Source organism: Gossypium arboreum, chromosome 10 (assembly GCF_025698485.1).
Source record: "Gossypium arboreum isolate Shixiya-1 chromosome 10, ASM2569848v2, whole genome shotgun sequence".
Taxonomy (NCBI): domain Eukaryota; kingdom Viridiplantae; phylum Streptophyta; class Magnoliopsida; order Malvales; family Malvaceae; genus Gossypium; species Gossypium arboreum.
Genome location: NC_069079.1, coordinates 72,902,960 through 72,917,549, shown reverse-complemented (window position 1 = coordinate 72,917,549; position 14,590 = coordinate 72,902,960). Strand labels below are relative to the sequence as shown.

General features: G+C 36.2%; 1 long non-coding RNA gene across 1 annotated transcript; it reads right to left on the bottom strand.

Annotated features, from left to right (window-relative positions):
• Positions 1–335: 335 nt before the first annotated feature.
• On the bottom strand, positions 336–1,928 carry LOC128281647 (uncharacterized). Its single transcript, XR_008271899.1, has 3 exons — positions 1,856–1,928; positions 1,302–1,387; positions 336–490 (listed from the first exon to the last, which is right to left on the bottom strand). It is a non-coding gene; the product is annotated as an uncharacterized LOC128281647 (long non-coding RNA).
• Positions 1,929–14,590: the final 12,662 nt, after the last annotated feature.

Sequence of the window (14,590 nt, the reverse complement as noted above, 5' to 3'; positions counted from 1 at the left end):
TCAAAACAGGGATCCAGAAATCGCTCTGGCCCTGTTTCACAAAAATTTAAACATCTCATAAAATATAGCTCATATACCTGTTTCGCTTATTCCATATGAAAATAGACTCATCAAGCTTCGATTCCATAACTTATTCATTATTTAATTCCATTTCTACTATTTTTAGTGATTTTTCAAACTCACGTCACTGCTGTTGTCTGAATCTATTTTATGGTAAATTTTACCTATTTCATGGTTTCCATGGATTAGCTAGCAATTTGACATACATAATACCAAATATGATCATGATTAGCCATTCCAATGGCTAATCGTTACCAAGCATTTCTATTTCCATACCACTCAATAACCATATCATAAGACCATATATACAAAATGATTATAATGCTATACATGCCATACTCAAAATATACAAGCCATTATGCCAAGATGGTATATGGATAGTGTGAGCGTGCCTCCGACCGTTTCCGATTTCCGAGCTGGCTTGTCAACACTACAAGGAATGAAAAGGAGGGAGTAAGCATAAATGCTTAGTAAGCTCACATGCAAATAGCAAGTAACATAACCATATAAGCAAACATAAAACATCATTTCCATAATCATCACCAAGACATTCATATCACCTTTTCATTTATCATCTTACCATATTGTTGTTATATCGAGTTTTCAACCCGAGGGTTAAGTACATACCTGTTCAAAGTATCCATTTCACAACACTTACCAATACGTCCCTTTCATCTTGAGTATTCCTCCATTTGAGTAGAACTTTACCCGTTGAACACATCGAATATAATTCGGATACATGGATAACTTGCACATAAGTGCCACATATGTAGCCAAGCTACCATGTAACCCGCCCATAAGTGAACTCAGACTCAACTCAACGAGCTCGGCGTCAGATCCATAAGTGAACTCGGACTCAACTCAACGAGTTCGGATGCCTAGTTACATCTCACGAACTCGGACTCAACTCAACGAGTTCGGACATTCGCATCCATAAGTGAACTCGGACTCAACTCAACGAGTTCGGATGCTCAACCATCCTAGTGACATGTCACTTGTATCCTAATCTATTCCTAAGGTTCAAACGGGCTTTTCCTCGAACACTTATTCTTGCCGTCTTCCGTAGAATGCCAAATCAATACTCTGTAACAATTATATTTAACAAGTAGCTCACATAATTTACACATTATTTGAAATTAACCACAAAGCATACATTTCATAATGAAATTCAGCATAACACATAATTAATATCAATAACTTAAAAATAACAATTATGCTACATTATTTACACATGAACTTACCTCGTATACGAAAATGGCTATTTTTACCATTTCGTCCACAACTTGGTATTTTCCCCATTTTAGCCCGAATTTCAGTTTTCCTTGCTCTATCATTTAAAATATAGTCTAATTAGGACTCACATTATTCAAATTGACCCAAAATCATATTTTGGTAAAATTACAATTTTGCCCCTAAACTTTTGCATATTTACACTTTTGCCCCAAAGCTCGTAAATTAAAATTCAGCCTATTTTCTTATGTTTTATGACATGCTGATCATTTTTCCCTTCTATGGCAACATCAAATTCTCACTCTAACATGTACTTATGATTATTAGGTATTTTTACCGATTAAGCCCTTTTGCTCGTTTTCGCTTAAAACCGAGTAGCACAAGTTGTCTAACATAATTTAAAACCTCATATTCTATCATAAAACACCAAAATACACAAATTTCACCTATGGGTATTTTTCCAAATATAAACCCTAGGTTAAATTATTGCTAGCATAAGCTAAATCGAGCTACCGGGACTCCAAAAACGTAAAAATCATTAAAAACGAGGCTAGAACGGACTTACAATCGAGCTTGAAAGCTTGAAAAACCATAGCCATGGTTTCTCCTTGCTATATTCGGCCATGGGGTTGAAGATGAGAAAATTGGCTTTTAATCTTGTATTTTAATTCATTTTACCCCTAAATGACCAAAATGCCCTTACTACTAAACTTTCCAAAATTCCATCCATGTCCAATTTTTGTCCATAGACTTAGAAATTGGTAAAATTACTCTTTAAGGACCTCTAATTAATAATCTAATTCAATTTTATGCAAAATACTTCTAGAACACAAGTTTTGCAATTTATTCAATTTAGTCCCAAATTTCAAATTAAGCACTTTATGCATAAAATTTCTTCACGAAATTTTCACACAATCATGCAATCATATCATAGACCTTAAAATAATCATAAAATAATTATTTCTATCTCGGATTTTGTGGTCACGAAACCACTATTCCGACTAGGCCCAAAATCGATATTACAACTCTCCCCTTCGAGGATTTTCGTCCCCAAAATCTTACCGTAAAAGTGGTCTTCACTTTTAATCTCATATTTGGTGCCAAGAACTTGCACTTAGACTGTACCTCCAATACATCTCTTCAATTTCTCATATGATCTAAAAGCTTACGCCTCAACTCTCAACTGTTCTTAAATTTTCAACCCTTCTTAATTTCCCATGATATCATGACATAAAACCCGGATCTCAACTTGATTTAATGGAGACCGAATTCTAAGAAATCCAACAATCAAAGAGACCGAAATTCCACGAATCGATGAGTAGGAATTCATTCAATACAAATGTGATTTATAGATCTCGCCAAACATTTAACAATAGGATACATCACATTTTCCTCTTTCCGCCATAAAATAATTCTGATATGGCCTCAAGAATAATCCTTCTCATTTCCATCCCAATATCAACATTGACAAGGATAATTTTGATAGATCCCAATGCTCGGCTTTAACCCCTTTAACAACTCCGATTTTATGTAACATCGGATGCTCTAAACTATCACATTACCTCACTGTCTTGAAACACATCACAATTCATACAACAATACATTACTGAAAGTCAGGAAGTCATTGCTCAATGTAGACTAGTCTAGTTCAGACGCTTCGGTTACCAATATTCTCATCTATCCGAACTCACAACATGTAATAAACTTTTAGCTTTCACAAGATGGAAACCTTATCATTCAGTAGTGACTTAAACTAATATTCAACTCTTTCTATTAAATATACACTTCTCGTTCAAACTATTTACTCTTTTATCCGTACAAAATGAAATTCTATTATCAGACTTGGGAAAAATAATCCTGACATAATTGTCACATGAAATCTTTCAAATAAATAATTTACCATACCGACTAAAACTCGCGCTTTTATCACTTGTGCCTTTTACCGATGTCAAATCCTTACATAGAAATTAGAAAAATCCGAATACTAAAATCACCACATTACCAAGATCAAATTAGAAGTATAGTCATATTTGACATGATTATCACGAAATGAAGAACGATTGAACATGAGTCATAATTGACAAATTATGGAACAAAGATAACAAGAAAACCGAATAAAGAAATCCAAGATAGAGAAACCCAGAATAAAGAAATCCAGAATAAAGAGATCCAGGATAAAGAAACCCAAGATACGATACTATGCCGAGAATCGAAAACCAAATTCATAGAGAAAATACAGAATACCCCGATAATTCTTCAAAGAAAGAAAGTCCAAAAGAAAACATCATTTAATCCCACTGAAATCAAATATAACAAGATCAATATATCTTCCCATACATATATATCAGATGAAGCATCAAGTAGAAGAAACAGAATCATAATATCATATGAATTCTCTCATCAATTCTTATCGATTTAAATGAAATAGAATACCCGATAAAATAGAGCAATATAAATTATAAACCAATCAGACTACCAATGCTTTCATCCAACACCAAATTAGAAGACATTCCCATATAACAAGAATTTCTTCGAAGATCAATAGCCATAGAAATATTTACGAGAACGGTGAACACATAGAACATCTCAAAAGAGATCTAAATCATCCGGTCATAATCTGTCACACTCGGATAATTCACATTTGAAATATCATTTCCCCAACTAGTTCTGCCGTCACAAATTTTATATTAAACCATTCACTAAAAAGGCCAATTCGAATAAATTTCGATTTACACTTTTCTCGACCTTGCACTTGAGTAATTCGATTTACCAAGGAGAATTCCTTTTCTAACTAGGACGATGCATAACTCCAATAATGTTTACGCTAATCCGATACTTTCTCGGCTCGACTTTACTTATCAGCTCATTTTCAATCTCGGATCATACTTATAATTATTCTATCACTGAACTCTTTGGGTTCTCAACCGAAAACTTATTCAATACAAATCTCATGAAATTCCATTATAAGTACCACTTTGGTAAGGGGAGGGTTGTAGGACCTCGACTCGACTTTCTTATACATACACATATGACACAACTTCCATCATCATAGTAACATCATCAAAATCATGTCATTCATTCATGTTGGCTTACACCAATTTTCCTATTGTCCCATTTAGACAATATACTTATGCATACGTTCTATGTTTTCTAGACAGCTTTACTTATCCATTCAATTAATTAAATTAATTCATGCTCATGGCATTATATAAGGCCAAACAAACATAGATATTTGCATCACAATCACAACTTTCATTTCGTGCATCATCATGTACATATCATTACAATCATATAATTCAGTCCAACAATTTAACATAGATAAGTTCATTTCATTATAATCCTTTATCTCATAAAAATTTGTATATCATTAACATTCATCAACATTCAACGTCCAATCAAGACAAGGACATTTTCATTTGTATTATGATATTATGACCTTTATTCATACCTCTACTACTTTTTATTTATTCCGTTCATCTTATCAAGTAAGCCACATACACTACATCATATGAGCATTAAGCAAATATGAATATTTATCACAACATGAACTTTCATCTTACATATTATCACATATGTATCATAAACCTTTATTCATACTTTTCTGAACCGAGACTTATCATAATCATAATTTTACTCAAATACCTTTACTTAACATTGAACATGGTTGGCGCAGCTCGGTTGGAGAGTACCCTGTCTAAATAAGACGGTACTTATACGCGTCGGAAGACATCACACTATCACAGATCAGTGGCATGTATAGCTAAACTTTTACACATGCTAGGTTAGTCCGAGAACCGACTAAACCTGCTCGATACCACTAAATGTAACACCCCATACCCGATACCGTTGCCAGAGTCGAACACGAGGTGTTAACGGACTTAATTCATTAATTAAACAGCTCATACAATTCATTTTAAAATTTCCAGACAAGCTGGCTAACTGCATCACAGTCGCTTTAAAAATCATATCTCGAGTTACGAAACTCAAAATCCAATTCCGTAAATTTTTCCTGAAACTAGACTCATATATATATCTACTAATTTTTTCTAGAATTTTGGTTGGGCCAATTAGTACAGTTTATTAGTTAAAGTCTCCCCTGTTTCAGGGTTCAACTACTCTGACCTCTGTGTATTACGAATCATATATCTCCCTGTACAGAGCTTCAATGACTATGCCGTTTGTCTCTAATAAAACTAGACTCAATAAGGAATCTGTACATATAAAGCATGATTTCTAATTATCTTTGTAAAATTTATGGTGAATTTCCAAAGTCAAAACAGGGATCCAGAAATCGCTCTGGCCCTGTTTCACAAAAATTTAAACATCTCATAAAATATAGCTCATATACCTGTTTCGCTTATTCCATATGAAAATAGACTCATCAAGCTTCGATTCCATAACTTATTCATTATTTAATTCCATTTCTACTATTTTTAGTGATTTTTCAAACTCACGTCACTGCTGTTGTCTGAATCTATTTTATGGTAAATTTTACCTATTTCATGGTTTCCATGGATTAGCTAGCAATTTGACATACATAATACCAATATGATCATGATTAGCCATTCCAATGGCTAATCGTTACCAAGCATTTCTATTTCCATACCACTCAATAACCATATCATAAGACCATATATACAAAATGATTATAATGCTATACATGCCATACTCAAAATATACAAGCCATTATGCCAAGATGGTATATGGATAGTGTGAGCGTGCCTCCGACCGTTTCCGATTTCCGAGCTGGCTTGTCAACACTACAAGGAATGAAAAGGAGGGAGTAAGCATAAATGCTTAGTAAGCTCACATGCAAATAGCAAGTAACATAACCATATAAGCAAACATAAAACATCATTTCCATAATCATCACCAAGACATTCATATCACCTTTTCATTTATCATCTTACCATATTGTTGTTATATCGAGTTTTCAACCCGAGGGTTAAGTACATACCTGTTCAAAGTATCCATTTCACAACACTTACCAATACGTCCCTTTCATCTTGAGTATTCCTCCATTTGAGTAGAACTTTACCCGTTGAACACATCGAATATAATTCGGATACATGGATAACTTGCACATAAGTGCCACATATGTAGCCAAGCTACCATGTAACCCGCCCATAAGTGAACTCGGACTCAACTCAACGAGCTCGGCGTTCAGATCCATAAGTGAACTCGGACTCAACTCAACGAGTTCGGATGCCTAGTTACATCTCACGAACTCCTGACTCAACTCAACGAGTTCGGACATTCGCATCCATAAGTGAACTCGGACTCAACTCAACGAGTTCGGATGCTCAACCATCCTAGTGACATGTCACTTGTATCCTAATCTATTCCTAAGGTTCAAACGGGCTTTTCCTCGAACACTTATTCTTGCCGTCTTCCGTAGAATGCGAAATCAATACTCTCAGTAACAATTATATTTAACAAGTAGCTCACATAATTTACACATTATTTGAAATTAACCACAAAGCATACATTTCATAATGAAATTCAGCATAACACATAATTAATATCAATAACTTAAAAATAACAATTATGCTACATTATTTACACATGAACTTACCTCAGATATCTGAAAATGGCTATTTTACCATTTCGTCCACAACTTGGTATTTTCCCCATTTTAGCCCAATTTCAGTTTTCCTTGCTCTATCATTTAAAATATAGTCTAATTAGGACTCACATTATTCAAATTGACCCAAAATCATATTTTGGTAAAATTACAATTTTGCCCCTAAACTTTTGCATATTTACACTTTTGCCCCAAAGCTCGTAAATTAAAATTCAGCCTATTTTCTTATGTTTTATGACATGCTGATCATTTTTCCTTCTATGGCAACATCAAATTCTCACTCTAACATGTACTTATGATTATTAGGTATTTTTACCGATTAAGCCCTTTTGCTCGTTTTAAGCTTAAAACCGAGTAGCACAAGTTGTCTAACATAATTTAAAACCTCATATTCTATCATAAAACACCAAAATACACAAATTTCACCTATGGGTATTTTTCCAAATATAAACCCTAGGTTAAATTATTGCTAGCATAAGCTAAATCGAGCTACTGGACTCCAAAAACGTAAAATCATTAAAAACGAGGCTAGAACGGACTTACAATCGAGCTTGGAAGCTTGAAAACCCTAGCCATGGTTTCTCCTTGCTATATTCGGCCATGGGGTTGAAGATGAGAAAATTGGCTTTTAATCTTGTATTTTAATTCATTTTACCCTAAATGACCAAAATGCCCTTACTACTAAACTTTCCAAAATTCCATCCATGTCCAATTTTGTCCATAGACTTAGAAATTGGTAAAATTACTCTTTAAGGACCTCTAATTAATAATCTAATTCAATTTTATGCAAAATACTTCTAGAACACAAGTTTTGCAATTTATTCAATTTAGTCCCAAATTTCAAATTAAGCACTTTATGCATAAAATTTCTTCACGAAATTTTCACACAATCATGCAATCATATCATAGACCTTAAAATAATCATAAAATAATTATTTCTATCTCGGATTTTGTGGTCACGAAACCACTATTCCGACTAGGCCCAAAATCGGGATATTACAAACAATCTCTCGATATACAATTCACCAACTTATTAAGAGAATAATCAGATGCGTCTTAAATAAAATGAGCCGATTTAGTCGATCACAACTATTGCCCGATGGCATTTTTCTTTCCGGAGTTAACGGCAACCCTGATATAAAATCCATAGTAATCCGATCCCATTTCCATTCAGGAACCATAATAGGTTGAAGTAATCCCGAAGGTACTTGGTGTTTAGCTTTCACTTGTTGACAAACTAAGCACTTTGATACAAACTCGGAAATATCTCTTTTCATTCCACTCCACCAGTACATTTTCTTCAAGTCATTATACATCTTCGTACTGCCCGGATGAACCGCTAAACAACCATTATGTGCTTCATGCAAAATCTTTTGAATCAACTCATCATTTTTTGGTACACAAATTCGATCTTTAAACATTAAGCACCCATCAGAACCTTTGAAATCGATCCGTGACGACTTCGCCTTTTTTCTTTTGGCTAGCAAATCTTGATCATTTTTTTGAGCTTCAGAAATCTCTTGTAAAAACATCGGTCTTGCTCTTAACTCTGCTAGAATCGAACCGTCATCTGAAATTTTCAACTGAGTGTTCATAACTCTCAAAGCAAACAACAACTTTCTGCTTAAAGCATCGGCAACCACATTCGCTTTTCCCGGATGATAATCGATAACAAGCTCGTAATCTTTCAATAACTCTAACCATCTTCGCTGTCTCAAATTCAAGTCTTTTTGTGACATCAAGTATTTAAGACTTTTGTGATCGGTATATACTCGGCACTTTTCACCATACAAATAATGTCGCCAAATCTTCAAAGCAAACACCACTGCAGCCAATTCCAAATCGTGAGTAGGATAATTCCTCTCATGAGGTTTTAACTGCCTCGAAGCATAAGCCACCACTTTTCCTTCTTGCATGAGTACACACCCCAAACCATTTAGAGAAGCATCACTATACACCACAAATTCTTTACCTGATTCGGGTTGTATTAACACTGGTGCTTCATTAATAACTTTTCAATTCTTCAAACTCGTTGACATTCTTCCGTCCATTCAAATTTAACATCCTTTCGAGTAGTCTATTCATAGGAGCAGCAATTATAGAAAATCCATTTACGAACCGCCGATAATACCCAGATAGCCCCAAGAAACTTCTAACTTCAGCTTACATTTTTCTTGGTTTCCAATCAACAATGGCTGAAATTTTACTAGGATCAACCCAGATACCATCACCAAACAATATGACCCAAAATCCAACTTCCGGAGCCAAAATTCACTTTTACTAAACTTAGAATACAAATTGCTTATCTCTCAAAATTTGCAAAACTATCCTCAAATGCTCAAAGATGCTCTGTCTCATCTTTTGAATAAATTAAAATATCATCTATAAACACCACAACAAATCTGTCCAAGTATGGCGAAATATGCGATTCATTAAATCCATAAACATAGCAGAGCATTTGTCAATCCGAATGGCATAACTAAAATTCATAATGACCATACCTTGTTCTAAAAGCGCTTTAGGAACATCCGACTCTTTTACCCATGAGTTGGTAATACCCGGATCTCAAGTCAATCTTTGAAAACCATGTCGCTCCTTTTAGCCGATCAAACAAATCATCAATTCTTGGCAACGGATACTTGTTTTTGATTGTCACCTTGTTTAACCGCCGATAATCAACACACAACCTCATAGAACCATCCTTTTTTCACAAATAACACGGAGCACCCCAAGGTGAAAACTCGGTCTCACAACACCTTTATCACCAACTCTTGCAACTGGACTTTAATTCCTTCAACTCTGCTGGTGCCATTCTATACGAGCAATTGAAATCGAGTCGTTCCTTATCAAATCAATACCAAATTCTACTTCCCGATCGAGGCAAACCCGCAATTCTTCCGAAATACGTCCAAAATTCACACACAACCCAAGACCTGATTCAAATTTCTTTTCAACTTCTTTTGTATTAATTACATACGCCAAATAAGCTTCATAACCCTTTCTCGATATCTTTGAGCCGACATTGAAGAAATCACACTAGGCAATGCCTCGATTTATCCGATTCAACCCGCAGAGTTTCACCATTTTCACACTTTAATTCTATAACCTTTTCTTTGCAATTTATTTTAGCATCATGCAATGTCAACCAATCCATACCCAAAATAACATCAAACTCATCAAACGGCAACAACATCAAGTCGGCCGGAAAGTAATGATCCCGAATCATTAAAGGACATTTCTTACATACTTTATCAACTATCACGCATTTGCCTAGTGGATTCGACACTCTAATCATAAATTCTGTGCTCTCAACAGGTATATTCATACTAGACACCAATTTCATGCACACATATGAATGAGTAGAACCGGATCAATCAAAGCAATAACATTAACATTATAGAGAGAAATGTACCGTAATCACATCGGTGAGGAAGCATCTTCACGCCGCTTTAATAGCATAAGTTCTAGCCGAGCCCTTCCTTCAGTCTAACGGTGCATCCTCGCTACATTCTTACTGCTTGTTTCACTTCCAGCTTTTCTTGGATACCTTCCCTCGAGTCTCACACACTAGCTTTTACGATCTGAAATTTTTCTTTCTCAGCTCTCTCTGGGCAGTCTCTAATAAAATGATCCGGAGAACCACATCGAAAACATTCATTTGCTCTACACGGACCAAAATGATTTCTACCACACCGCTGGCACTCAGGTTTAATGTAACACCCCGAACCCGAGACCATCGCCGGTGTCGGACACGAGGGGTTAACAAGCCAAGTTCACATGTTTTGCCCACCAATTTGACATTTCCAGTCAGGCTGGAAAAACTGCGTCACTGTCGCCTTAAAAATCATATCTCGAGTTTCAAAACTCGGAAACTGGTTTCGTAAATTTTCCCTGAATTTAGACTCATATATCCATCCATGGATTTATTTCTAGAATTTTTGGTCGGGCCAATTGGTACAGTTTATTAGTTAAAGTCACCCATGTTACAGGGATCGACTGCTCTGACCTTCGCGCGGTATAACTTGAATATCTCTCTGTACAGGGCTTTAATGCTGGTGCCGTTTGTTTCTAATGAAACTAGACTCAAAATGGAATCTGTACATATAAGGTATGTCTCCTAATTCTTTCTGGATAATTTATAGTAAATTTTAAAGTTGCGACAGGGAACCCAGAAACCGTTCTGGCCCTGTCTCACAATAGCTTTAATATCTCTTAACATGTAACTCCTATGACCATTTCGTTTCTTCCATATGAAAATAGACTCATCAATGTTCATTTACATAGCTGATTCACTATTTAATACCATTCCTACAAATTTTGGTGATTTTTCACATTCACGTTACTGCAGCTGGCAGCATCTGTTTTAAGGTAGGTCTTACCTATTTTGTAGTCTCCATGAACCAACTAGTCTTGCCTTACATAGGTCCACATATGATCATTTTAACCATGCCAATGGCTGATCATGTGACCAACATTCCCATTTCCAATTCATAGTCACATCATGACACCATATATATATATACAAACCGCAAATAGTTTAAGTTGATACTTCACTATTACGAGCCATTTTCGCATGGCCGTATACATATACATCATAACATATTTAAACCAACAAGGGTAGTCCTATACATGCCATTTCAAGTTCAACCAAGAATTTATACCAAAATGGGGGCTTGATAGTGTGGATGACTTCGACTTCAACGATCCCGAATCCGATTGCTATCGAAATAAATCTAGAAAACCGAGAGCCAAAGCAATGGAGTAAGCATTTTTATGCTTAGTAAGTCTCAAGGAATATAATCAACTCTAATTACAGCAATACATTCACATAGTTAAATGCATCATTTCATTAATGCACATTCACATAATCATACTTACTTCACCATCCCAACTCTTATGTTCATACACAAATAACGGCTTCATTAAGGCCGATAACTCGTTCCATCATAGGAGCGGATATTCACACGCTCTTACTCCTAGCGCATAAAGCACACACCGCACTTACCTTGTCATTGGGAAATTTCACAAGTGCATTAGCTGAAATTTTCCAGCAAGCTTATAATTTTCAAATCACATACCTTCGAGTTTAACCGGATGTCGCTACTCGATCAATCGCCTTCGGGACATAGCCCGTTATGGTAACCCGCACCAAGGCCTCACGGACTTAACCCGATATCACGATTTGCACAAATGCCTTGGTCTTAGCCCGGATAGAATGACTCGCACGAATGCCTTGGTCTTAGCCCGATGTAGCCACTAGCACAATTGCCTTGGTCTTAACCCGTTATAATTTCCAGCATAATTGTCTTCGGCTTAGCCCGGATATCATTCAATTTCTCATGCACACATACATCAATAATCATTGGACATACATATTTATTTTCGTTACTAAGGCTCAAACACAATTATAATCACTAACATAATCGCCTTCGGGACTTAGCCCGGGTATCATTCAATACTCATACACACATAAATCAATAATCAATACATCCATATTTCATTCCACATAATTCAAGTAAGGTCACTTCTTGAGGACTTACCTCGGATGTTGTCGAACGGCTTTTACGGCTATTCGATTACTTTTTCCTTCCCTTGTCCAATTGTGGCCCTCTTAGCTCTTGAGCTAATTCAAACAAATTCAATTTATCAAAACCTCATTGTGCTAGCTTATGGCGAATATGACAAGGAATTTAAATGGTCATATGGCCACCCTTTAGCTTGAATACACAATGGTCATGCACATTTTATACTACATCAAGCAATTCAATACAATTTATTCGAGCATCAAGGAAAAGCTAAGGCCTTCAATAGGCTACCCAAGGCCGAATATACTTGTCCATGTTGAGGCCAATTATGCACTTAATACCACACAAAAACAGCATGCATTTTACTAGTTAATGCTTTGCATATTGTGGCTCAAAACTTACAATATAGCATCAAGCACTCATATGTGTGCTAGGCCAATGTGCTTACAATTTCACAATTATTCTTCAACATCTTCTTCTTTAAACAAACTTATTCATCACTTCCTTCATAACCAAAACATCATGTGCAAACATATATATACATATATGAGCATGGCAATTTCAAGGTGTCCATAGCCATCCAAAACACAAATTTTAACTAACATGCAAGAAGCATGAACCATGCTCATGAATGCATCATGGCGAATATGACAATCATGCTCCTTTTCAACTTCAATCATGATAAAACAAAAGAAAGCTCAAAATCTTACTCAAGAGTAGACAATCCATCATTGCATGCATCATCATCAAGCTTCACACTTAGCATGGAATGGCTTTATCACCATAACAACTTTGGCCAAATACCATTTCCATGGCTTAACAAAGATTTGAGCCATGGCTAACATGCACATCAAGTTAGCAACCAAAACATGCATGAAACTCCTAACACAACCTCATACATACCTTAATCTTGATGCAAACTTAGCCAAATCTCCTTCTAGATCTCTTCCAAACCAAGCATGAAGCAAAATCCTCCTTCTTCCTTAGTTTTGGCTCAAAGAAAGGATGAACACAATTTTTTCTTTCCTTCTCTACAACTCACGGCAATGGGGGGATTACCACACTCACACACATTTTTTTCATTTTTTATCACCCATACACCTTTGTTTATTATTTCACCCTAATGCACCAACAAAACATGTTTCATGACATGTTTAGCCCATCCTCCCTTGTCATGGCCGGCCACCACCTATAAAGGGGAATTTGACATGCAAGTCCATTATTTTGCATGCATGCTTTAATTAGTAATCACACATTTCCTATCATACTTTCAAAGTTCATTACTAAGTCCTTTCTTGTGGAATTCACCCTTATAACACTAAACCAATCATCATAAAATGTCATACATGAGCACACACATATTACAGCATCAAAATAAATTTTAATTATTTTATGCCTCGGTTTTGTGGTCCCGAGACCACCTTCCGACTAGGGTCAATTTTGGGTCACAACTCTCCCCACTTAAGAAATTTTCGTCCCCGAAAATCTTACCGTAAATAGGTTTGGATATCGCTCTTTCATAGAGTTCTCGGTCTCCCAAGTAGCTTCTTCTATCCCGTGCTTGAGCCATAACACTTTTACTAGCGGAACCCGCTTGTTTCACAACTCTTTCACTTCTCGTGATAGGATACTTAATCGGTTCTTCCTCATAACTCATATTAGCTTGAATTTCAATTTCGATGGACTAATCACGTGCGATGGATCGGATCTATAGCGTCAAGCATCGAACGTGAAAGACATCGTGAACCTTTTCGAGTTCGGGGGCAAAATCAAACGATATGCCATCGGATCGACTCGCTTCGGATATCTCATATGGCCCAACGAACCTAGAGCTCAACTTGCCCTTACGGCCGAATCGAGTATCTTTTTCCAAGGCGATACCTTGAGAAACACTTTATCACCCACCGATACTCGATATCCTTACGCTTGGTCCGCTGTCGACTTCGACGATCGGAGGCTATCTTCGACTTTCACGGATTACTTTCACTTCTGCTCAAAGATCCCTAATCAAATCCACCCGAAAATCTTGCTTTCACCGAGCTCACCAAAACAATGGTGTACGGCATTTACGATCGTACAAGGCCTCGTAGGGTGCCATCTTAATACTTGATTGAAAGTCGTTGTTGTGTTAATTCAATCAACGGCAAATACCGCTCCCATAAACCACTAAACTCGAGGATGCAACATCTTA